This window comes from Giraffa tippelskirchi, chromosome 5 (assembly GCF_054371585.1).
Source record: "Giraffa tippelskirchi isolate mGirTip1 chromosome 5, T2T-mGirTip1v1.2.pri, whole genome shotgun sequence".
NCBI classification, from domain to species: Eukaryota; Metazoa; Chordata; class Mammalia; order Artiodactyla; family Giraffidae; genus Giraffa; species Giraffa tippelskirchi.
In genome coordinates this window covers 192,395,812-192,420,570 of record NC_137279.1, presented here as the reverse complement: position 1 = coordinate 192,420,570, position 24,759 = coordinate 192,395,812, and the positions used below count along the sequence as shown (strand labels likewise).

Below are 24,759 nucleotides of genomic sequence, written 5' to 3'. Positions count from 1 at the left end.
GGGGCATCCCAGGGGAACACGACTCACCCACAAAGAGGAGCAAACTGCCCACATCCTTGCTGGCTAAACGATGCCAACGGCATCACACAGAGGAGAAGAAACTGACCTCAAAGTCTCTGCATCATAGGATTCCATTTTTATGTCATTTTAAAAAAGACAAATGCGTGATGAAGGAGGGCAGGTGTTGCCGGGGTTACGATGGGGAGACAGTGAGCGTGAAGGACACGCTAGTCCAGGTCTTTGCGGCCCCATGAACTGTAGCCCACCAGGCTCCTCTGTCCTTGGGATGGTCTGGGCAAGAATACTGGAGTCTGTTGCCATTTCCTCCTCCAGGGGATCTTCCCAATCCAGGGATCAAAGTCAGGTCTTCTGCATTGCAGGCAGGTTCTTTACCATCTGAGCCACCAGGGAAGCCTCTACGATGGAGAGAGGTGACCATAAAGAGACTTTCGGACCTGTTGTGATGATTCCATGTATGAAATTACTTGCCAACACTCATGGAAGACTAAGCCTAGAGAAAAATGTTTATTTCACTGATTGTTTCTAATTTTAAAAAGAATAAGGATACATGCTATATTTCTATTTGCAGGTATTTCCAGAAAATTAAAATGGATGTGCAATATGAGAAAGCAGGTCAGCCACTGCCTGCAGATGACACTGTGGGGACAGAACCGAGGGGTCACTGAGGGACCACCGAGGGGTCACAGAACCGTGGGGCACCAGGAGAACATGGGGTAACAGATGTGCTCACAGGCTTGGGCACAGTGATGGTTTCAAGCATGTGTGTGCATGTGTGTGTCAAATGCACGAAACTGCACACTTAAATGTGCGCATTTACTCCAATAAAGCCATTCAAATGGTCATAAAGTATGGGGTATTCCAATATGCTACAAAACTGCAATGCGCAGTGATGAGATTTGTAAATCTATGAGGGCAAGGGGTCCACCTGTTCCCCCTGCACCCCTCACCTCAGAGCCCGGGGCTGAGCACACAGATTGTGAGAACGGGATCTGAGTGTGCATATGTACACACAATCCACAGCACACAGGCCATGCATTTGCATACACACACATTCACACAGCCTGCTCCCCACCTTTCTTGCCACCTCTGCCGTTTGCCCAGGGGTCCCCTAGGGTCTGGCCCGACACTGGAGCAGGCCAACCCCAGCCCCAACCCAGCTGAGCCCCGTGGAGCCACAGTCGCCTCGCAGCCTGGGGGTGGGGAGGAGGGTCTCTGTGGTCAGCCACTGAGGCGCCGAGGCTGTCTGTTCTGCAGGAAGAAAGCACAGCCTGCCCGAGAGCATCCCCCAACCTACCCCTCGGGGCAAGACTCAGGCCCCTCCAGGCCTCCTGCGTGAGACCTCCTCCTTACCTCCTTGTGTGAGCACACTCCACGCGCCCAACATACACACCACACACCCTCCCCCACACACACTCCACACGCCCAACATACACATCACACACCCTCCCCCACACACACTCCACACGCCCAACATACACATCACACACCCTCCCCCACACACACTCCACACGCCCAACATACACATCACACACCCTCCCCCACACACACTCCACACGCCCAACATACACACCACACACCCTCCCCCACACACACTCCACACGCCCAACATACACATCACACACCCTCCCCCACACACACTCCACACGCCCAACATACACATCACACACCCTCCCCCACACACACTCCACACGCCCAACATACACATCACACACCCTCCCCCACACACACTCCACATGCCCAACATACACACCACACACACTCCCCCCCAGTCTACACACCCAACTCACACACACCCAACATACACACCACACACACTCCCCCCCACACTCCACATGCCCAACATACACATCACACACCCTCCCCCACACACACTCCACACGCCCAACATACACACCACACACACTCCCCCACACACACTCCACATGCCCAACATACACACCACACACACTCCCCCCCAGTCTACACACCCAACTCACACACTCACAGCACTCATTCCCCCACACACACTCCACACACTCAATACACACCCAACACATACTCCCACCACACAGTCTCCACACACCCAATACACAAACATAAAACACACTTCCCCCCACACACACTCCATACACCCAACACACACACACACTATATGCACACAACACACACACACGTTCTACACTCGCACACACTCCCGATGCAAGGCCTGCCTGTCTGTGGAGGTGTCTGACGGTGCCCCCCAACCCCCAGCACAGACAGAGCCGGTCACACGCCCACCCCCCACGGGAGTCCTCGCTCGTCTCCCTGTGCGACAGGCCCAGGTAGTGTCCACGCTGAGGACTTCGGGGGACAGTGGTGAGGGTCTGATGGTGCCCTCCTGGGTGCTAGCCTTGATGGAGGTGCAGGAGGGAGACACAGGAGCTGAAGTCGCTGAAGTGGCCTGTGCCTGCGTTCAGGGAGGGCGGAATGTGACATGCCTGCGTCGTATGGATGAGTGAGGTGTGTGAGGTGTGTGCTGTGTTTGCGTGAGGGGTGTGTGTGGTGTTTATTGTGTGTGATGTGTGTGGTGTTTACTGTATATATGGCATGTGTGTGTGAGATTGGGCGGTGTGTGTTTGTGTGAGATTGGGCGGTGTGTGTGTGTGTGAGATTGGGCGGTGTGTGTGTGTGTGAGATTGGGCGGTGTGTGTGTGTGTGAGATTGGGCGGTGTGTGTTTGTGTGACATTGGGCGGTGTGTGTGTGTGTGACATTGGGAGGTGTGTGTTTCTGTGAGATTGGGCGGTGTGTGTTTGTGTAACATTGGGAGGTGTGTGTGTGTGTGACATTGGGCGGTGTGTGTGTGTGTGACATTGGGAGGTGTGTGTTTGTGTGACATTGGGCGGTGTGTGTGTGTGTGACATTGGGAGGTGTGTGTTTGTGTGACACTGGGCGGTGTGTGTTTGTGTGAGATTGGGCGGTGTGTGTTTGTGTGACATTGGGCGGTGTGTGTGTGTGTGACATTGGGAGGTGTGTGTTTGTGTGACATTGGGCGGTGTGTGTGTGTGTGAGATTGGGCGGTGTGTGTTTGTGTGACATTGGGCGGTGTGTGTGTGTGTGACATTGGGAGGTGTGTGTGTGTGTGACATTGGGCGGTGTGTGTTTGTGTGAGATTGGGCGGTGTGTGTTTGTGTGACATTGGGCGGTGTGTGTGTGTGTGACATTGGGCGGTGTGTGTTTCTGTGAGATTGGGCGGTGTGTGTTTGTGTGACACTGGGCGGTGTGTGTGTGTGACATTGGGCGGTGTGTGTGTTTCTGTGACATTGGGCGGTGTGTGTTTGTGTGACATTGGGCGGTGTGTGTTTTTGTGTGACATTGGGCGGTGTGTGTGTGTGTGACATTGGGCGGTGTGTGTGTGTGTGACATTGGGCGGTGTGTGTGTGTGTGACACCTGTGTGTGTGTTGGAGGGTTGTCACTCACACGGCACCCCCGCCCCTTTCACCCCAGCAGCCCAGCCCCTCGACAACTCACATACACACATCCCGAGCCCTGAGCTGATGGCCTTGAGTGGGAGGGACGTGCACACCCCCCAGGACCCAGGGCTGAGTGGGGCTGCGGAGGAGGGGCGGGGGGTCCCCATCCCCACCCAGGCCGCAGAGCCCCTCCTCCTGTCGCCTACTTCATCGCTGGCCCGCAACTTCCTCAGCCTCACTCTCTCCTCAAACACGAGGGCTTCCGTTTCCTCCAGAACAAAGTCCAAAAATGTCCCCCAGCCAGAGAAAATTCCTGCACGCCGGGGTGCACAGCCCATGGCAAGAAGGGTGTCGCGAGGCAAGAAGGGTGTCGCGAGGCCCCATCGGCTTCCGGTCACTGGCCCCCCCAGGAGAGTGTGCAGAACTTCCATAGCCCAGTGAGGCTGACACTGGCCCAGATTTGGTGTAGAAAGCCTGCCTGGTGAGGCTGAGACACTGGCCAGAGCTTGTGCAGAAAACCCACCGGGGGATGGTAAAGGGACTTTGGCAGGGGTTCCCCCAGAGGAAGGAAGCCCTAGGGGCGGAGAGCAAGGTGGGCAGGCCTGGGGGGCGGGGTTGCAGCCAGACTGGGGAGGAGGGCCCAGCCAGCCTGTCTGCTCCGGAACGCCCCAGGTCACTCTGCCACCCTGCTCCGTGGAGCACTTTGTTGCCCAGGTGATTTTTTTTTTGAGCAAGAAAATAAGATAGACTAGTATTTTCTTTGCAAACCTGGCTCTGATGAGGGTCTGAAATGTCTGTTTTAATCTGCTTATGTTGAGCGGGGAGCTTCCTTTTCTAATTGACTCTTCACTGGAGAGTAATTAACCTCAAAACTGTTTACAGCCGAGGAATTACAACATGGCTTAGAGATCGCGATTTGAAGGATGGGTGTATGTTAGATTAAAAATCTTTCTGAGTTTGCTATTACCCTCTCTAAACATGGCAAGGCCCTATGCAGAGTAGCTCAGATTTGGTATAATTAAGTTTTAAGGACTTGAACCTGTCTGGATGTGTAATTTCTTCCCACAACATTTGGGAGCTATTATGTAGCCCATGATGTCATTATCATAATTATTGTCAGCATTTCACGCCGCAGTTTCTTCTTTCTATAGCTGAACTTGCACACATAATCATTTCTCTCCTCTGTCGGTCATATTGCTTTACCCAGTTCCTCAAACGCCGTGTGGTTTCCTATTACTTAAGGATCGGATCACCTCTTTTTAGGGCAGGGCTCTGGGTCCGGGTCCGCACCTGCCTCTAAACTCCAGCCACAGAAGCAGAATCAGGCCCTGAAGACACAGCATGAGGCTTTCTTTGCCCTAGAACACACATTCTGTCCACGCTCCAGCTAATCCTTCACCCTCTGCTTCTGCTGCTGCTAAGTCGCGTCAGTCGTGTCCAACTCTGTGCAACTCCATAGACGGCAGCCTACCAGGCTCCCCTGTCCCTGGGATTCTCCAGGCAAGAACACTGGAGTGGGTTGCCATTTCCTTCTCCAATGCATGAAAGTGAAAAGTGAAAATGAAGTCACTCAGCCATGTCCACCTCTTTGTGACCCCATGGACTGCAGCCCACCAGGATCCTCCGTCCATGGGATTCTCCAAGCAAAAGTACTGGAGTGGGTTGCCATTGCCTTCTCTGCCTTCACCCTATGGCAGAGTTCAAATGTCCCTTCCTACAGAAAGTCCTCCAGGATTTCCACCCTGTGGTTCACCCAAGAGAGGAGAGATGGGACCAGGCTGCCCTGACCTCTTTTTTGCTGGGAGTCTCCAGGGAAGCATCAGGGTGATGAAAGTGGCAGGTCCAGGAAGAGCTTGGTTAAAGTTCAAGGTCAAAGTTCTGTAGGGTCTGGTTGTCTGGCTCCAGGACAGGAAGGGGGCTCGGTTGGCAAGGAAAGGCCGTGACCAGATTCTCCTTCCTCTGACAATGGTTGGTCTCAGACAGTGGCGCCTGCTGCCATCACAGCAGACTTTGTTCCTGAAAGACGCGGCCCCCTCTGTGGTCAGGTCCCAAATCAGTTAGACAAGTACCTTGCAAGACTAACGCACAGAGTCGGACAGCTTGTCGCCGAGGGTCGTGCTTGGGATCGAGCTTTCTTTTAGCCATTTTTGTGCTGGGAAATAAAAATAGTTTGATTACTTGCCTTTTAGAGAAATTTACGATGACCAAGTCACTCCTCTCCAGTTCAGTTTTCAGGGTTTCTCAGTAGCAAAAAAAATGCTGCTTTTAATTACTTGAGGATCTTTGAGAGGGCTTCCCTGGTGGCTTAGATGGTAAAGAAGCTGCCTATAATATAGGAGACCCAGGTTTGGTCCCTGGGTCAGGCAGATCCCCTGGAGAAGGGAATGGCAACCCACTCCAGTGTGCCTGGAGAATCCCAAGGACAGAGGAGCCTGGCAGGCTGCAGTCCATAGGGCCACAAAGAGTTGGAGGCAACTGAGCGACTAACACTCAGTACTTTGGGAGTGTGGGGTTCAGAGTATCTATCAGGTAAATGGAGAGGACCTGGGAGGAAGGGGGACCCCGTGCACAGAACACCGTCCAGACCAGAGCAAATCGGGGGGTGGACGCTGTCCATTCACCTCCACAATGCCCCCTACCCCATCTGTCGATGTGATGCCCCCACCATGACTGATGGGCTCTTTGCTTCCAGTGGGTTTGCACCCTTGACCCTCTCTGTCCTTGAGCTCCAGAGGTGACCATCTGGGACTGCTGGGCAGTCCCAGAGCCTGCACCCCGGCCTTGAAAACACGCTCAGGGGCAGACCCCTGCAGGGCTCCCACAGACACCCATGCAGTCTGCCCCCATCCCGCGCCCTGGATGCTCCTCTCTTCTCTAAAGAACCTGTCTGGACAAACCATACGCACATAGGCACGCACGCTGCATCTCAAGGTCTGCTCTGCAGAGGACAGACTGGGCCCCGGCACCACCATGACCACGGCCGGCAGCGCCAGGTACCCACGCGGCACAGCCCGGAGCAAAGGGGCAGGAGACGGGGGCCGGTGCTTGGGGAGGATACAGTCTGCCTGCGGTGTGGCCGGACTCAATTCATCTGACTACACCTGAGCACATCTGCGTTCCAGAGTGAAAGCGGATGCTCGCTGAGCCACCACGTCCCAGCCTGGCGCCCGAGCCTGCAGTCCAGACCTCCCTCTACCTGCCCTGTCCCGGGCACCCCGTCGCCCAATGTTGCCAGCCTCCGGCTCCTCATCGGGGTCTTTATTTTCCTGAGTTCATTTCCTCTGAGGGTAGAAGACCATTAGGAAAGTAAAGGGACATCACGCGTAAGGCTTTAAAAACAACAAATGCCAGCATCTCAGGTGACTGTGCCTTCCGGTGACTCCGGAGGGGGGGTAATCACGGCAGCAATCTGGGGGCAGAAGCCCCCTGGGTCCCACTGAGGATGCAGAAAGTTCTGCTCACACACCAGCAGGGCCCAGGAGACTGAAGTCGTGGCGCCCACAGCCTCAGGAGCCGGGCTCTGTGGAGATGGACACAGGGAGGGCAGGAATGAAGGGAGCTGGCGCCCGTCTTGTGGATACAGAAGGCGAGGCCGAGGTCACGCAGTGCCAGGGCTGGCACTGGGGCTGGCCTCCTGGTCCTCCCACGCCCTGGGCTGCATTTGCAGCTGTGCCAGGTGGAGGGCCATCCGTCCAGAGGTCCTGGGGTGCAGGACTGGAAATGGGGCCACTGTTCTCACTAGGGCTGGGGGTCCCCTTCCGTGTGGGTGAAGACAGCAGGGCAGACGCACCGACCTCTCCCCGTCCTGTGCCCACACGCTCTCCGTGGCCGGCCAAGCTTTCCCGCCTGTACTCAGGGCCTCCTAGCGGCCCGCCCAGCTCGACAGGCGGACAGTCGCATCCCCGTTTACTCTCCCACCCTCGCCCTGCGGGCAGAGCCTTTCTGTTCCCTCTGGGTTCAGCACATTCTAGCGACAACCCTCTCCCTCCAGACACCTCACGGCTTTCCCCAAGCCTGACTCTGTGAGACAGAGGCTCTGGCCCTCCCGTCTGCAGTCACCAGCGAGCCGCTCGCCTTTGTGTAACCTCCTTAATTTCCGGCTCTGCTTCCTTTGTCTTCTTGTGATACCTTGTCATCATCCTGATTACAGCTCTTGCACCAAGTTCTCATGTAAGCTTGTCGCTGACATTTACAGGCAGCCCGGCTCCTTCCACTGCTTGATAAATGTGCTTCTTTCTCCTGGCTGCCGGGGTCTCCTCCCGCCAGTTTTCTGGGCACTTGATTTCTGGGAAGGAGGGTGTGGGACCCGCCCTGGTAACCAAGAGAGGACAGAGCTATGTTCTTCTGTCACCCACGGTCCTCACCCAGGTGGGCTTGCCGGCACCCGCGACAAAGAAGGAGGGGATACACCTGGGCCAGAGATGGTCGTGAAACAAAAGCCAAGAGGATGGGTGACTGTGACCTTGGTCACCCTTGACCTTGATCATGGCCCCTCACCTCCTGGCCTCCGCCCTGGTCGCCCTGAGGAGTCTCCGGGATTTCTTCTCAGCACTTAAACGCAGCATCTCTCAGGGTCCTCGGCCTCCCCTGCAGATGCTGGCAGAGCACGGAGGTGAAACGGGGAGCACAGCGTCCTGCAGACCCTGAGCGAGTCACTGAGCTTCTAGGCGGTGCTCTGAGCACCCAGGTAATTCTTTCAGTAACTCCGCAGAGCGAGCGTCACCGCTGTGCTCTTCGTACAGGTGGGGAAAGAAGGCTGAGAGGGCACCGCCTGCGCGGGGCGGCCAGACGGGTCTCTGAGTCCAGAGCACCCTCTAAGAGCCACGCTCACTCACACGGGCCGGGACCGGCGGGGTGAGTGTGTAGCCCCCGCGGCACCTGCCGTGTTCTGTTTGGATCCTGATGCGGCAGCGTTCGCACCATCTGCTGCTGCTCAGCGGATTCCCACAGGTTTATTTGCTGGTTGTTATCATCCCCACACCTACTGTCTCACAGGGTCTGTGGGTCCGAGGTCGGCAAGCTTAGCTTTGGGTCCCGCAAGCCTGCAGTCCAGGTGTGGGCCAGGGCGTGGGCTCCCCTGAGGCTGGACAGGGCGGGGGTCCACTTCCCCGCAGACTAAACACAGGGCCTGGGGGAGGGGGTCCCACAGAGATGCTGCTGCCCACGGGCATCTTCTCCATGGGGTGGTGGTGCCGGGGCTCTGTGTGAGGAGCTGTGGGACCCGAGGCCAGACCTGCCGACTCTCCTGGGCTCCTGTTCTGGGGCTCAGAGAGGGTGTGGAGGGTTTCCCACCAAGATGAGGGTCCCGGAGGAGGGGCAGGGGTCACACTGAGGAATGGCCGCCAGTCGAGAAAGACCCCGAGAGGGGTCAGGTAGGGGTGACCACAAAGAGGAGGCTTCAGGTGGCTTCAGGCTTCAGGGCCTGGACTCCGACATGGTGAGTTGTGATGGGGACCCACGATTGTTGGGGCCACGGGTTAGGCACCTCCTGCTGCCATCAAACTTCCTGGACATCTAACCTCCTGAAACAGCAGACATTTATCACTGCACAGAGTCTCCAAGGGTCAGGGCTCTTGGCATGGCCAGGCTGGGTGGTTCTCACTCAGGAAGCTCCAAACAAGCTGAGGGCCGGAGCTGTGGTCCCACCTGAAGGCTTCGCTGGGACCGGACGTTCCAAGTTCACGCACGTGCTCGTGTGGAGGAGGCCTCTGTGCCTCGTCCTGTGAGCGCTGCTTGGCAGCTGGCTTCCCCCAGAGCCAGCAATTCAAGGAGGTGAGACAGAACAGCTAAGACGGAAGTCACTGTGTCCTTGGCCGTCTAATCTCAGAAGTGACAGCCCATCCCCCTCCATCACCCAGACCCCCCTCCCCGGTACAGTGTGGGAGGGGACTGCACCCCCGGGATGGGGGCGAAGGGGCCCGATCAGAGGCCGATCTCCACAGGCCACCTCCTGCTGATGTTGCAAAGAGCGGGCAGCTCAGAATGCAAGGTGCTGCTGAAAATAATGGCACACCTCCCTTACTCCCTCCACACGTAGCACGAGTGTGACCCACTCAGCCTCCCAGGAGCCGGAGAGGAGGCCTTGTCCTCACACCCACTGGACAGGCCGCACGTGTCCGGTGGCTCACCTCCGGGGGAGCCCGGGGTTCTCTGCGGTGAGAGTGGAACCTTGGAGTCCCACACTCACCCCACTGGAGGGCAGGCTGTAAACTGGAGGGTGTGGAGGACCCCACACGCACCAGGGTGCAGGCCTGGGTGGTGGAGCTGGGCACGGTGGGGCCTGAATGGGGCCTGCACCCCAGGCCTGCTGACCCCCAGCTCCCTACATGGGCTGAGGCCTTGGCCCAGGCATGGGGCCCTCCCGACCTGACAAAGAGAAGGACAAGAGATGCCAGGAGGGGTCCCCTCACCAGGGCAGGAGGAGGAGAAAGGCCTGGCCCTGGGGCAACTCCCAAGGAGTGGGTGCCACCCCAGACCCGCGGCAGCTAGTGGTTTGAGAGGCTGGCTCACCAGCAGGAAGGCCCTGGGCATGTGGAGAAGAGAGCATCACCAGCGTACCTGAAGCCACAGAGTCAGCTGGGCCCGTGCTCAGGGGTCTCGCCCTCCAGCCGCACAGACTGCCCCCTGCACAGGGGGGTCAAGGCACTGCTCAGAGCCCGAGGCGTGGTGATAGCAGGTCTCACGAAGGCCAGACCAAGGGAAAGCGGGTCACAACTCAACCCATACCTGGCGCCTGTGCTGAGCACTGCACGCTCTGCCCCACTCACCCTGGCGCCTTGGGGACAATGCTGATGCCCCCCGCATCTCAGAGCGAGCAATTTGCCCACCACCCCCTGGGAGGGTCCTGTCACTGCCTCTCGGTCTCCCCGTCCCCATTTCTGGGTGGAGAGGTACATGCTCTGCAAAGGTGGCAGGTCCATGCCCTCGAGGGTCCCTTTCTGTGGGTTCTATCCTCTCTTAACTTGCATCTTCAGTAAGGTGCACTGGGGAAAAATGCCACCCTCTTGGCCCCGAACTAGCAGGAAAGGAGGCCTGGGAGAGGGGATTAGGGCCAGGGGAGACCCTCCCCATCTTACCTGCAGGCCCCGGGAACAGAGGCGTGAAGGTGGGGAAGTGAGGCTGGCCTAGGCTGAAGCTGGGGAGGTCCCTGCAGTGTCTGTCCTTTGGGATGGCAGCAAAGGACAGGAGAGTATCCTGAATTGGTTTGGATGCCTTGAAGGATAAAGGAGGTGAGGAATGGGGGAGCCCAGGGGTCCTCAGGGCAGGAGTGGGCCCCCGCAGGGCAGCTGCACAGAGGTGGCGAGGCCAGGAAGAAAGTGGGAGAATTTCCTTTTTTGTCTCATTCCTCTGTCCTTTCTCTTATGTTGTTCAGTTGCTCAGTTGATGTTCTGAACTTACTGACGGGACCAGATGCCATGATCTTCGTTTTCTGAATATTGAGCTTTAAGCCAACTTTTTCACTTTCATCAAGAGGCTCTTTAGTTCTTCTTCACTTTCTGCCATAAGGGTGGCATCATCTGCATATCTGAGGTTATTGATATTTCTCCCAGCAATCTTGATTCCAGCTTGTGTTTCTTCCAGCCCAGCGTTTCTCATGATGTACTCTGCATAGAAGTTAAATAAGCAGGGTGACAATATACAGCCTTGACGTACTTCTTTCCCGATTTGGAACCAGTCTGTTGTTCCCTGTCCAGTTCTAACTGTTGCTCCTTGACCTGCATACAGGTTTCTCAAGAGGCAGGTCAGGTGGTCTGGTATGCCCATCTCTTTAAGAATTTTCCACAGTTTATTGTGATCCACGCAGTCACAGGTTTTAGCGTAGACAATGAAGCAGAAGTAGTTTTTCTGGAAGTGACAGATTCGCAGGATTAGCTCCCTTCTCTACATGTCTATAAATTACACTACAGATTCTGAACATGTACCATCGCCCTGATTCTTCAGTGTGTGCATATCGTGGGGGTCATTCTTAAACTCCCCTTTTATAGGAATGTAAGATCTGGAGACTTTAGTAGGACCGACCCTGGGCCGGATTTACGCTTGATGTTTTCCGTCCTACAGGGGCCCTGACACTTGAGAAAAGGGAAACCAAGAAGCCAGCAGGTCCACGATCGGGGCTGGGTCATTTGGACCCGGGCCAGGCGTGGTGCTAGGTATCCCTGCCCACCTGGTCACTGGTCACTGTCAAAGCAGGTGGTGTCCCTGCCCCTGTGCACCTGGAGACTGAGTTCCTTCCTCAAGAGAGCGGGGCTGGGGTTCCGGCACTCCTGGGCTTTCTGTGCGCCTGTGCCCGGAGACGGGAGGGAAGATGATGGGGGAGGCTGCCATCCTCTGTGCCCCCAAGACCACTGCCTGGGAGCCCGTGGGGATGAGAGCCCCCCAGCCCCTCCTGGAAATGCAGAGGAAGCACCCCCTGCCCACCAAACTCTCAGTTCAGTTCAGGTCAGTCGCTCAGGCACGCCTGACTCTTTGTGACCCCATGAACCACAACATGCCAGGCCTCCCTGTCCATCACCAACTGCCAGAGTCCACCCAAACCCATGTCCATTGAGTCGGTGATGCCATCCAATCATCTCATCCTCTGTTGTCCCCTTCTCCTCCTGCCCTCAATCCTTCCCAGCATCAGGGTCTTTTCCAATGAGTCAACTCTTTGCATGAGGTGGCCAAAGTATTGGAGTTTCACCTTCAACATCAGTCCTTCCAATGAACACCCAGGACTGATCTCCTTTAGGATGGACTGGTTGGATCTCCTTGCAGTCCAAGGGACTCTCAAGAGTCTTCTCCAACACCACAGTTCAAAAGCATGAATTCTTCTTTGCTCAGCTTTCTTTATAGTCCAACTCTCACATCCATACATGACTACTGGAAAAACCATAGCCTTGCCTAGACACGACTTGACCAAACTCTCACCTGCTTTCAAAACGCTCCTCTGGGGCCTCAGCTCTGACTCCATGCCCTCCTCCTACTCAAAACACTGGGGTCCACTGAGGTGGTGTGGTTGTAGGAATAGCCACTGGGCTTATTTTATGATAAAGCAAATTATTCATAAACCTAGTACTTTAGATATTCTGGGAGATAAATTATTTACAGAACCCGCCTCACCACTGGTTTTGACCTACAGGGGTTCCGATGTTCTGCCAGCACTGCTGGGGGATCCCAGGAAGGTGTGACCTGCAAAGGCAAGGAGTGTCCCAGGAAGGTGACCTGCAGTGGGGAGGGGGGGGTCCCAGGAAGGTGTGACCTTCCGGGAGGGGGGGGTTGTTGCAAGGAAGATGTGACTTAGGAGGGGGTCCCAAGAAGGTGTGACCTGCTGGAGGGCAGGGGGCAGGATGTGACTGGTACCAGAAGACCTAGACTTTGAGCTGAGACCCTCCATGACGCCCAGTGGCAGATGAGCCTGCCACCAAAGGCACAGCTCCGGTGGACCGTTAGAACTTCCGTGACGCAGACGTATGGACATGCGTAACTGAGTCATCGCTGTGCAGCAGTGATTAATACTACACTGTAAAGCAAGTACAGCAAAAAAAAAATTTTTTTAACTTCTCAAAAAAAGTAAAACAAAATATGGAAAAAACTTTAATGAAGAAACTTTAAAGGTGAAAGTTTCCTCCCCAGGGGTCATGCAAAGAACACCAAGAGGAAACTGTGAAGAAACTAGGAGAATTAAGTACTGGGCTCCCTACCGGGTCAAGAGCAGTCTTTTGTAACTCGATGTACACTAAACTTTGCAATATGTATCACTGTTGAGTTAATGGGAGAATTACAATTCTCTAACTCTCCATAACAGGTCTCATTAAATCGAAGCAAACATTTGGTACTTGGGAGCCTTGCATTACAAATCTAATTAAGACTCCATAAAATAAAATAATTCCAGTCTGCATTCAACCGTCCCATTATCTCGCATGGTATATGATTGCTGCTTTATTAAACATCAACAAAGAAAAACAAGTTCCAAGCGGGTATGTCCGTTTGTTTGGGAGTTGGCAAAACAATATGAAACTCAATCACTCATAACAATGGGTTCCATCTTGGGAAGATTTTCAGCTGCAACGTGCACGTTGCTGGCCAGGCAGATTCTCTGTGGGTTCAGGGAACCTCGGAGACGCGGAAGCAGAGACCAGTTCCCTCCAGGGACTGCAGCTCTGCTTTTTAAGTCTAGGATTCTGGAGGTCAGAGTTTGGCTGGCTGGACAGATGAGTGAGACCTCCCCGGGCTCAAATGACTTCACGGGTGGCTGGAGCAGGGACCCCTCTGCAGAGGGCAGCCCGGGACGACCACCCGAGGGTGGCAGAGTGGGGCTGCCCCACTCACGTCAGTTCCAGGCCCCCCGAAAGTGAGGTCCACCTTAGGACAAGGCCCCCTTCCCTCCTCGGGGGTGCTGCTGTGTCTCCCCGATGTGTCCCCCACGCCCAGGTGTGTCCGCGGACTTGTCTTTCCTGAGCATCCCCAGCTCCCGGCATCATTAATGGAGACTCACTCAGTTTACAAAACAGAATATTTGAAACCCAGAATTAACTCTGCAAAAGTCTCCACAAGATCAAATGTGCCCACCGGCCGGTTCCCACCAAAATCCAGGCAGGGCTGATTTGTGCTTTGCCTGCACCTGAACTTGAGATGTGATGAAGCGATTGAAGGAAGCACCCGGAAGGTGCTCATCCTCACACAGGACAGCCTCTTAGCACCGAACTCCCGTCTCTGCTTCCAGCGTCTGACCCTTCCTGTCCTGGGCTGTGAACAGCTTGTGACATGGGTTGTCTTCCTTTGTGGGGCCTGCTAGTGGACACCAGCTGTCCACGTGCAGCTGGTTTGTCACACCAGTCCTCTTTATGGGGAAATTTGATGGATTTTCTTTTACTATAAATATGCACAATCAGAAATGCCGGTTCCTTTCCGAAGTGCAAGGGGAAGACATAACAGGTAACCGTGCCTTCAAAACATTTGCCATGAGAACTAGAGCTTGACTTCCATCTGCATCCCCCTCCACACACCTTGGGAGATAGAGGAGCTGTCAGCTAGAATGGCATTTCACAAATGAAAACTTATGTTTGGTGGGAAGTGATTTTCTGTTAAAAATCAGAATAAAGTCCTAAATGGATGAGAAAGAATCAACTAGAAGCTGCGGCGGTACACATTCTCATGGGGACCTGTCGGTAATTCGCCGCACAGGGCAGTAGAGTGAGCCCTGAAGTATTTTCTGTGTGTGCTCAGTCGCTCAGTTGTGTCCGACTCTTTGCAACCCCATGGATTATAACCCACCAGGCTCCTCGGTCCATGGGATTTTTCAGGCAAGCATACTGGAGTGGGGTGCCATTTCATCCTTCAGGGGATCTTCCCGACCCAGGGATCAAACCTGAGGCTTTTACGTCTCTTGCATTGACAGGAGGGTTCTTGACCACTGAGCCATCTGGTAAGCATTTTCAGCTCTCATGAAATAAGCTTCACATTCATTTCTACAGTGTGAATCCAGATTCTGTAAGAACTCAGAGGTGCTCCTACTGTTAATGGGGCTCCAGGGCACATCATACAGTGTTTTTTTCCATTGCAGGAGCTGAAGGTTATTTTCACCTTCATACAATCTGAGATCCAGCTGCCTAGGTAACTCTACGAGCCTGCTATGTCAGCCCTTAACTAAGCAAATTTTAAAATATAAAGATAACTGCACAACAGTTTATTTCAAGCACTGTGTAAGTAAGATCTTTGACTTATTGAACATCTACCACCACCATTTACCCTCTGACCTGCATCACCCCCCCCGCCCCGCTCCGGTTCTTCCTCTGAAAACAGAAGGTGAGACTTTGAAGGACCGTTGTCAAGGTTCCCCAGGTGGCACTGGTGTTAAAGAATCTACGTGCCAATGCATGGGATGCAGGAGTCGGGGGTTCCATCCCTGAATCTGGAAGATCCCCTGGGGAAGGAAATGGACTCCAGTGTTTTTGCCTGGAGAATCCCATGGACAGAGAAGCCTGCTGGGCTACAGTCCCTGGGGTCACAGAGATGACTGAGCACAGCACCATTAAGGTTAATGAAGTGTGTGCAACACACAGTGTCCACTGGAGTAGGTCTAAATAGGAAAAGGTTAATGAAAGAAATATTTGGTAATTTAAAGAATACCTGAGGAAGACATAGATGAAGTTCCGAGGGCCACCCAGCCAGGAACCTGCAGGCAAAGATGATACGTGGGGACAGATGGCCCACCACGTGGTTCTGGGGGGACGTTGAGGCCCCGCGCCTCCCAGAGGCATGGGTGATGCTGGTGACGGGACACAAGCTGCTCACCTCTGCCCCAGTCTCCACAGGACACCTGCCGGGTGGCCCAGGGCATCTAAGCATCCTCCAGACGAGGGCCCCGGGAAGACGTGATCGCAAGGTGTCTCCAGCTGGGAGGGGCTGGAACGGTGTTGAGTGAGGTGACCAGCTGGAGCCACTGGGGGAGTCCCAGGATCACCCACTAACGACTGACACAGAAGAAAGGGGATGAGGAATACAGACCAGGCCGTGTGAGGGGCTGGCCAGGACTCAAAGCCTGGTCATCCTTATTGACAAGCTACGTAAGGGAGCCATGCGAAGATGCGCTGTGAACAGGACATCAGTCCCTCTTGTGGGGTCTTTAAGGAGAACCCCAGCACGGCCACAGGAACGACAGGCAGAGAAGCACATGAAAATGAGGGATTCATTATTCTTGAGGCCCTGGAGGGCGGAGGCCAGGGCCACAAGAAAAAGCATCCACGGAGTGGGCACCATCAGGCAGGTGAGGATCCAGGGGAGAGAGAGCCCTGGGTCTTCACAGAGCTGGGGTGGAGAGCTCAGCAAGATGGCAGGGGTTTTCATGGGTGCGGCTGAATGTCAGTGAGTTACATGGGGGCGTGAGAATGGGACCTCGTGCTGGGGCGGCCTGGCCACCCTCATGCGCCTGGTACCCCAGGGCAGCTGTTAGTGGGATGTTGAGGCAGCAGGAAAATATGAAGCTTTAAAAACAAGCAAAAGGAAAATCAAATAAGTGTTGCACGAAAACAGTGTAAGTCTGCCCAACTGAGTTGTCGGAGTTCTCCATTGGTCGTGGAAACTTCTCTCTCAAAGTTCTAACTGCCAGCATCACTGATGACCGGCTTAGCAAGGTCAGAGCATCTTGGATCCGCAGGGTCCAGCCTCCCCTGGGCTCTGGAGCCAGCAGGCTCCGGGCGCCTGTCCCTACTGGCCTTTCTGAAATACAGGCTTCCTGCCTAGCCCAGGGCGAAGCTCTGTTGTTTCCTCTCCGCGCTCTAGGCTGGTGGCAGATGATCTCACCTCTCAGCTGTTTTACATTAACCTTAGCCTTGGGCTGTACCAGGGAAAAGATGAAGCGTGATTCAGGGTGAAAACACTCTCTGTGAAGCTGGCTTTTTAAGATCAGTCTGTTATTTTAAGTGCTCAAATGGTCATGAGAGACAAAGGGTAAAGTCCTTTTATGAAGCCGAGTTTGAGGAAAAAGTCGGAGAAGCCGCAGAGGGGTGTTAATGAATCGCCATCAATACAGTCCACGAAAGAGAGTTCAGGGGAAGGGGAAGCTGAGCTGGTGCAGTCCCAGAAGCTGGAGGAGACTCGTGTGCTGGAAAAGAGAAGCGAGTTTTCTCCTACATCTCTGTTTGGACCTGCGAGTAGAAATTACTGCTGATGAAGCTCAGCTGGAAGGAGGGCCGAATCCTGCTGAGTTTCCACAACTGTGAGGAACCAACCCCCGTTGCCATGGCACCAAGCTGGTGTCTCCAAGGCAACTCACACACTCTGTAAGACTCCTGATGTTTCAAACTGAACATTCTGGTGAGGAGAAGACTGTTTCCTCTCAACCTGGGAGGTAAATTCAGAAGTAAATTAAGAGGAGTAATTCAGTAATTGTACAACTCAGTTTCTCTATACTAAGTGGTATGCGTGGCTTTTACATATGTTACCTCTTAATCCTCAAAATGGTGCTGTGAGGCACAGACATGTACCCATTTTGCAGATGAGAAAATGGAACTCAGTTAGCTAACTGGCCAGGGCCCCACAGCCAGTATGAGGTAGCACGAGGCCACAGAGTCATGGGCCCCTGCAAAGGCTTAGACAAAAAAGAAAGACTTGATTCACGCCGTGGCATCATTTTCTTTAAATCTTGCTTCAAGTTATTTTTTCTTAATATTAGTGTATGAATCGGAGAAGGCAATAGCACCCCACTCCAGTACTCTTCCCTGGAAAATCCCATGGATGGAGGAGCCTGGTGGGCTGCAGTCCATGGGGTTGCTAAGAGTAGGACACGACTGAGCGACTTCACTTTCACTTTTCCCTTTCATGCATTGGAGAAGGAAATGGCAACTCACTCCAGTGTTCTTGCCTGGAGAATCCCAGGGATGGGGGAGCCTGGTGGGCTGTTGTCTATGGGGTCGCACAGAGTCGGACACAACTGAAGCGACTTAGCAGCAGCAGTGTATGAATAGGTTACTTTGACTATTCTTTATTTAATTAAATAATCTGCTGTTAAACTTCAAAATAATGTTAAATCTCTATGGTTTGTCCACCACTGCACCTCTACATCTATTATATGTCTTGGACATAGTAACTCATTAAAGATTGGTGGAGTTAATTGATTAATTGGCTAATACATCAACCAATCAAAAGTGCAGCTGGGCTGCAGGCTGTGTGGTGCTAGAACTGTGCTCTGGTCTCAGCTACAGAGTGACTGATAAACAGCTGACCCGTCCCCACCACAAGAGACACTCAGTAGTGACCCGCAAAGGTGCCCGTGCACGTCACTGACTTCTGCATGTAAGGACGGTCTTCTCCCCTCTCCACTGCCCTCCACCCACAAACACCAGTTAGCACATCCCTCAAAGAGGACAGTCACCTCCCGTCCATGAGGACAGGCCCCACCTCAGTGACCATGGGGACCACTGTTGTCCTTTGAATTCCAGAAGCAGCAGGCACCTTCATCAGAGCTTTGCAGTTAAGAACCAAGCTACATGCAGCAGTGGGATGCAGGGGCCAGTACCTCACCTAAAGCCTGAACTCTGAGTAAGTGTAAGAGGTATATAAAGTCACCAGCCACTCACTGATCTACCCACAAAATGTGCATCGGGTGCTCAGGGCATTCCCAGAGTGACTGCAAACGCTGGGGACTTGGTGTGGGCAAAATGAGTAAGATCTCTTGTTTCTGGAACTCAACATAAATTAGGTGATGTGGGGAGAAGATAGACAATAGACAGGTAATAGATAAAGATGGATAAAGAGATGATAGATTGATAGATAGTAGAGAGATAATAGATTGACAGATGAAAGATGGACAGATAGATATTCAATAGGTAGATAATAGATTTGATAGATGGTAGATGGATTGAAGCACTGAAGAATTGATGCTTTTGAACTGTGGTGCTGGAGAAGACTCTTGAGAGTCCCTTGGACTGCAAGGAGATCCAACCAGTCCATCCGAATGGAAATCAGTCTTGAATATTCATTGGAAGGACTGATGCTGAAGCTGAAACTCCAGTACTTTGGCCACCTGATGCAAAGAACTGACTCGTTAGAAAAGACCCTGATGCTGGGAAAGATTGAAGGCAGGAGAAGGGGATGACAGAGGATGAGATGGTTGGATGGCATCACCAACTCGAAGGACATGAGTTTGAATAAGCTCCAGGAGTTGGTGATGGACAGGGAAGCCTGGGGTGCTGCAGTCCACGGGGTCATGAAAGAGTCAGACATGACTGAACGACTAAACTGAGATAGATAGATAGATTAAATAGGTAGGTAAACAGATGGAGATCAATAGGAGAGAAAGAGAGTCAGAAGGGGGAGGAGAGAGAAAGGAGGAGGGGGTGACCCTAGAAGAGCCTCCCAGTCAGAAGGACGCCAGGGTGAGAGCGTGCCCAGCCTGGGTGGGGGCACCGTGAAGAGATGGTGCAGGTGGGGCTGGGCAGGGAGGCCATGCCAAGGCCCTGGGATTTTTTCCCTGGAAACAGGAAGCCATTGAGAGACTTCAAACAGGACGGCACCTGACCCAACCCACCTCTGTACTTTGTGAGCTGTCAGCTGAAGAAGCAGCACTTCCTCACAAACCAGTTCTGCTGGAGAGTATCTTATTAATAAATCAGGCAGCAGGCAGACGACTTACTGCTCACCTGGCAGATGAGCCTCCTTCCTACAGTCGGATGCTGTTGGACGGTGTCTGGGAGGGAAAACCCTCCTTAGGTGTACACAGCAGGAGTGCAGACAACACTTTGGTTTAGTGAACATGAAATTGTAATCACACTGGTAATCCTGATCAAGGTAGATGCCAAACCACAGAGGCCACAAGCTCCGTCTGTTAGCCAAGAACAAGGAGGCCCAAGAGGTCACCCATGTGTGTCCAAAGCCAGCCTCACCCACGAGCCACGGCATTGCTCTCCCACAGGCCGTCAGCCTAGGTAACCACAGGCCATCTAGAGCCTCTGCAGCTTGCTCTGTGCCAGGGAGGAGCCGGGGCCCACGCACCACCTCCGTGCCCTCAGGGTGATGGGTGAGCTGGCCCCTGTCTCTGCCTCACCTCCTGCTTTCTGGGTACCACTTGTGTGAGTGCCTGTCCTCAGAGGGAGAACAGAGTGGGCACCTGGGGAGGCTGGGGGCTGTCAGGCTGGGAATCGGGGCTGATCCTGGGTAAAGGAGAGAGGGAACCGGGAAAAGGATCTCAAGAAATCAGCAATCTGGTGGGAAGTCGTCAAGCCCAGGTGGCCCCCGTGGCAGGAGAGTCCCACACCTCTCGGGAACTGGCCTGTCTTACACCCCTTCCGTGTCTGCTCATCAGCAGGAAGCAGCCCACGGATAGAGACGTGGCCTTGTGAAAGCCACGGTGGATTGTGGAGCCCAGCGGTGGGGGCTGGTGAAGGCAGGAAGCATGCGCCCTGACCTCCCCTGGTAGAGATGTGAGCTCCCCGCTGGCAGGTGGATGTGAGCCGAACACCAGGGAACTAGCCATCTCTCTTAGAACCAGGGTCTCATCTGCTCCAAGACTGTAGCTGACTCTGGAAGGAATTAGCCTGCTGGCCTGTCACTGAGACTCTGTCCCCTACCTGCTGAGGTCACCCATCCAGACCTCGCTCCCCCCTGAGAGGCCACCCTTGTCTCCCTGCACCCATGCCTGTTGAGTGTCCTACATGTCCACCCATGACCTTCACACCTGGGTACCACCCCTCTCAGAGCTGTGTTGATCAGAACAGGGGCTTCAGGGCCAACTGGCTCCTGTCCACAGCCTGGTCTTCAGACCTTGACAAAGTCATCTGACATCCTCAGCCTTGTATTGCTGCCACCTTGCTAGAGTTCCAGGAGGGCCTAATGAAATAGACGGGGGTGGGGGGGGAGGGAAGAACAGTCACCCCACCCTCCTCCCTGCTGGCCCCTCTTGCTCCTTCCAGGGCTCCTGGGATGTGACCTTGCTTTCTTCTGTTCACATAGCAACCTATTCTGAGCCTCCTCTCTCTCTGTCTCTCCGTCTTGGGCCAGCACAGCATCTCTCGTATATGGGGCCCTAATCCTCACCCTAGCTTGGAAGTCTTGGCTTAGCCAGGACCTCTGCCTCTTCCTGGGCTCACCGTAGCACCAAGTGTCTTGGGTTTGGGATGTCCTCTCGTAGTCAGTACTTCTAAATGAGAATCAATCAGTCCCACTGGTATTCTAGTTCACATCTTAAAATTTATTAGACATTTACATTATTCATTAGAAAGCTCAATCCAGGTCCCATTGATTCACGTGGTGTCTAGAGACCAGGCGGGCTATGATTACAAGGAATGTAATTGATGCCAACAGTCTTCTCTGAGAGCTTCCTGGCCACATCCACTGTTTCCTGGGTTTAGATGTGAATGAGGTGAGAAGAGACCGTACGTACAGGAGACACCAAACTGAGCTACCCTGATGCCAAGCAAAGAGGCCGTGCTGCCTGTGGACCAGCAGACGGGCTGTCCCTGGACTGAAGAAATCTGAGCCTCTGCTCAGGGAACGCGAGCTCCTGCCTGTCCCTGCACCTGTGCAGGGCTCCCCGCAGCCACAACACGCAGTTGCCACGGTCCATCATCCAGGTTTAGGTCCAAGTGAAAGCGGGGAGCTTTTGTCTGAGTCGAGGGCTCAGGCAGATGGTTCGTATTCCAGAGGCCATCACTCTCAGTGAGATCAGCTGTAGGATGCACGCAGGAAGCCCCGGCAGGGAGTGGGGTGCAGAGCTCAGCTCCACCCCCCCTTTCTCCCTCTGAGTTCTTTTCCCTCCTGATTCACTGTGATTCCAGTCCTCCCTCTCTCCCTTCTGTCCTTCTTCTTCCCTCCTTCATTCCCCCCTCTCCCCCTTCCCCTCCCTCACCAGGTTTCTGGCCAGCCTCCTACCACCTGCCAGCTCAGCGCTGGACCAGGGAGGGATGCAGACACCACGGGCGGCTGGCCCTCAGGAGCCACGTCTTCCCCAAAGATCAGTCTCTCGTTCCTTTCTCACATGCCCCCTGTGGCTCATTGTCAGCCATCACCCCTGGACAGCAGCATCGATTGCTGACAACCAGCGCCGCATTTCGTGCCTCAGCGAAGTCCCAAACGTTATTAATAACCGAGCAGCAGGTTGATTTATATGGCTGCTGTGAGAAGGCCGGGCAGACGGTCCCTGACAGTGCTGACGAGGCGCCCACGTGCAGGACGGCGGCTTCCTCGTCCACCTTCTCAGCCTGGCTCTGCGTGGACTCCTGGTCCCGAGAGAACCACATACAGAGGCCAGATCCTGTATGTGCCCGGGATGCAGTGCTGGGTGGGGGCTCACAAGCTGGCCAGCCCCCCGCCCTCCTGTCTCACCGTGAAGCTACACGCAATGCCAGTCTGATCATCTGGTCCTAAGAACATCCAGTTTCCTTCTCGCCGCCGTTGTCTTCGGGGTGGTGGAGCTTTGTCTCAGTTTCATGGCCGAGGTATTGTCTCCCCTAATGCATAATTAACAATTCTCCATGGTTTCTCAGGGCTTCCAATCGCAGGCCAGCCATCGTTATACTTCTTAACACTTTAAAATAGTTGATTAAATATATATAAGGAAATAAAGACTCAAATATATGGTGGTTTATGCTGAACTTATTTTATTGTATGCCAAATAAATGACAGGTGTAAATCTTATGTGGCAGAATTTAAAGGTCAATTTCAAAGAGATTAGGTAAGTAAATTCCCCAAAACATATATTTTGTGAGTAATCTCTCCACCACCCTCCACGGTTCACATTTACAAATTCCCCATCCTCAGAAGGCAAGTCTGAGCTGTGGTCCTCAGGGGCCTCAGAGGGCCCCAGGGTCCCTGGTGGTGCCTCCTGGACACATAGCATCCATCAGTCTCTCCCCTTCCCGGCCTCCTCTCCCCTCCCCCAGCCCTGCTTCCAGGGACCCACTCCCCACAATTTCATGGCCTGCCCTGGAGCGCACCTCACATGTTTGCAAAGCTTCTTGACCTGCAGGAGTAGGGATGGGTCTTGGCCCCAGTCTTCCCATTTACTAAGCTGGTAGGGCCAACAGTAAGGACTTCTCCAAGAAGCATTCACTCTGGGGTTCCCAACCCCTTCACTGCACCTTCCTAAATGAACTAACCACTCTCAGCTTCAGGACCGTGGGGCCAGGGAGCCTAAGCTGGGATGCCAGCACACCCCACCCCTTCCCCACTGACCCCACTCAGTGGCCTCTCAAGAGATGCCCCCCATCCTGTGTACAAATGACCACGAACACTCCGTGCCTTGCCGCTCAACAGAGCCTTCTGAACCATTCACCGAGCAGTAACTGCGGGTGGTTTCAGGTGAAACAGCAACAGAAGCCCCAGGGGAGGACACGTGTGCTTCCCAGGAGAGCTGAACTTTTGTCTAGTGGTTTCCAGCCATAGGAAGCATCGTGTGGCTGCATGCAGAGCATGCCCACCAGGCTGTACCCGCCGGGAACCACCCCACTCCACACGAGCGTGTGTCCTTGACAGGTGTACGTGCTTCTTGACAAAGTCACCCTTCCCCTCCCAAGGTTGCAGGGGTAGCTGGGTGGACGTGGCTGCTGGTGTCCTGCTGCCTCTGCACCGAGGGTGGTTTTGCTGGCCTTGAGGAGGAGATCGCCCTGAGGTCTGAAGCCCCCCACACCTGGCCCGGGGTCAAGAGCTGCCACCTCTCCTCTGACAGCCCCCCAATCTGTCAACTGCCACCACCACGGCCCCAGCAGTCCCCTGTCTATCTAGGCTTCTGCAGGAACCTCCTGACTCACCTCCCGCGTTCCTCCTCTCCCTCCTGCTGGGCGTCCGGGGAGACCACTGATGGCCACACAAGCCCTGCAGCCTGCCCACCGCCCAGATGACCAGCCCACTCCTCCCGGGTCGCTCCAGACCCCCCAGGCCTGGGCGCCCGCTGTCTCCACAAACGAGGCCCATCCACCCTTTTCTTGCTTTTAGCAGCTGCCACACAGCCCTGCCCCGAGTGCCCCTACCCATCGGGTCAGGGGCCCTCACACACACATTGCACCCTCTGCCCACCTCAGTCCGAGCACCCCGAGCTGTCCCAGGCCGCCCCTCAGAGTGGCTTCTGTGGCCAAACCCACCCCCACCCCCCAGCCACCGCTGCCCGGATCCAGGCTGAGCTCTGGGAACCGCCATCCGCACACTCACCTGCCCTCCTCGCTTGCGCTCACCTGGGGCTGAGGGCGGCCGTGTGCTGACGGGTTCTGGCTGCCCTCCACCCGCTCTGTGGTCCTCAGAGATGCAGAGGATGTGCCAGGATGGGCGTGACTGCGGGGCTCCTCCAAGCTCCTCCTCCAAGGCCTGACCGCTCGACCAGCTCCTGGGCAGGGCAGGGGGACTGCACGTCCACCAAGCCCTGGCCCTGATCTAGTCTGGGGGCCTCTTTCCAACCAGCTCCAAGGGCTGTGTCCTCTCCAGCGAGTTTCCATTCCTCTAGCCGTCTAGCAGATGCTTGTGTTTGTCTGAGCTAACATTCCTGAGTGCACCTACATGTCAGGCACCCCTGGATTGGCCCGTCTGATTCCATGACAACCTCAGGAGAGGCAGTTATTATCCATCCCAGGGTGAGCTCGCCATCGCCATGACAATAAACACCATCCTCACAGAAAACCCCACACCCCTCTCTCCCACCACCCTCCTCCAGGCCAGCCTTCCAGATGCCCCAGCTGACCCCCTGCCCCCACGTGGCCCCCAGGCAGTCACTGCACATCGTGTGCTCCACGCCCGCATGGACTCGCACCTGTCGGCCTCTGCTCCCACCCGAATCCTCATCTCAGTAAACAGCACTGAGCTCTTCCAGCCAAGAACCTGGGAGTGGCCGCGATCCCTTGTCAGCC

General features: G+C 54.7%; 1 long non-coding RNA gene across 1 annotated transcript; it reads left to right on the top strand.

Moving 5' to 3' along the window:
* The first annotated feature begins 17,215 nt into the window (after nt 1-17,215).
* On the top strand, nt 17,216-22,559 carry LOC145506210 (uncharacterized). The gene is made up of 3 exons (XR_014053628.1): nt 17,216-17,279; nt 18,370-18,469; nt 21,277-22,559. It is a non-coding gene; the product is annotated as an uncharacterized LOC145506210 (long non-coding RNA).
* Nucleotides 22,560-24,759: the final 2,200 nt, after the last annotated feature.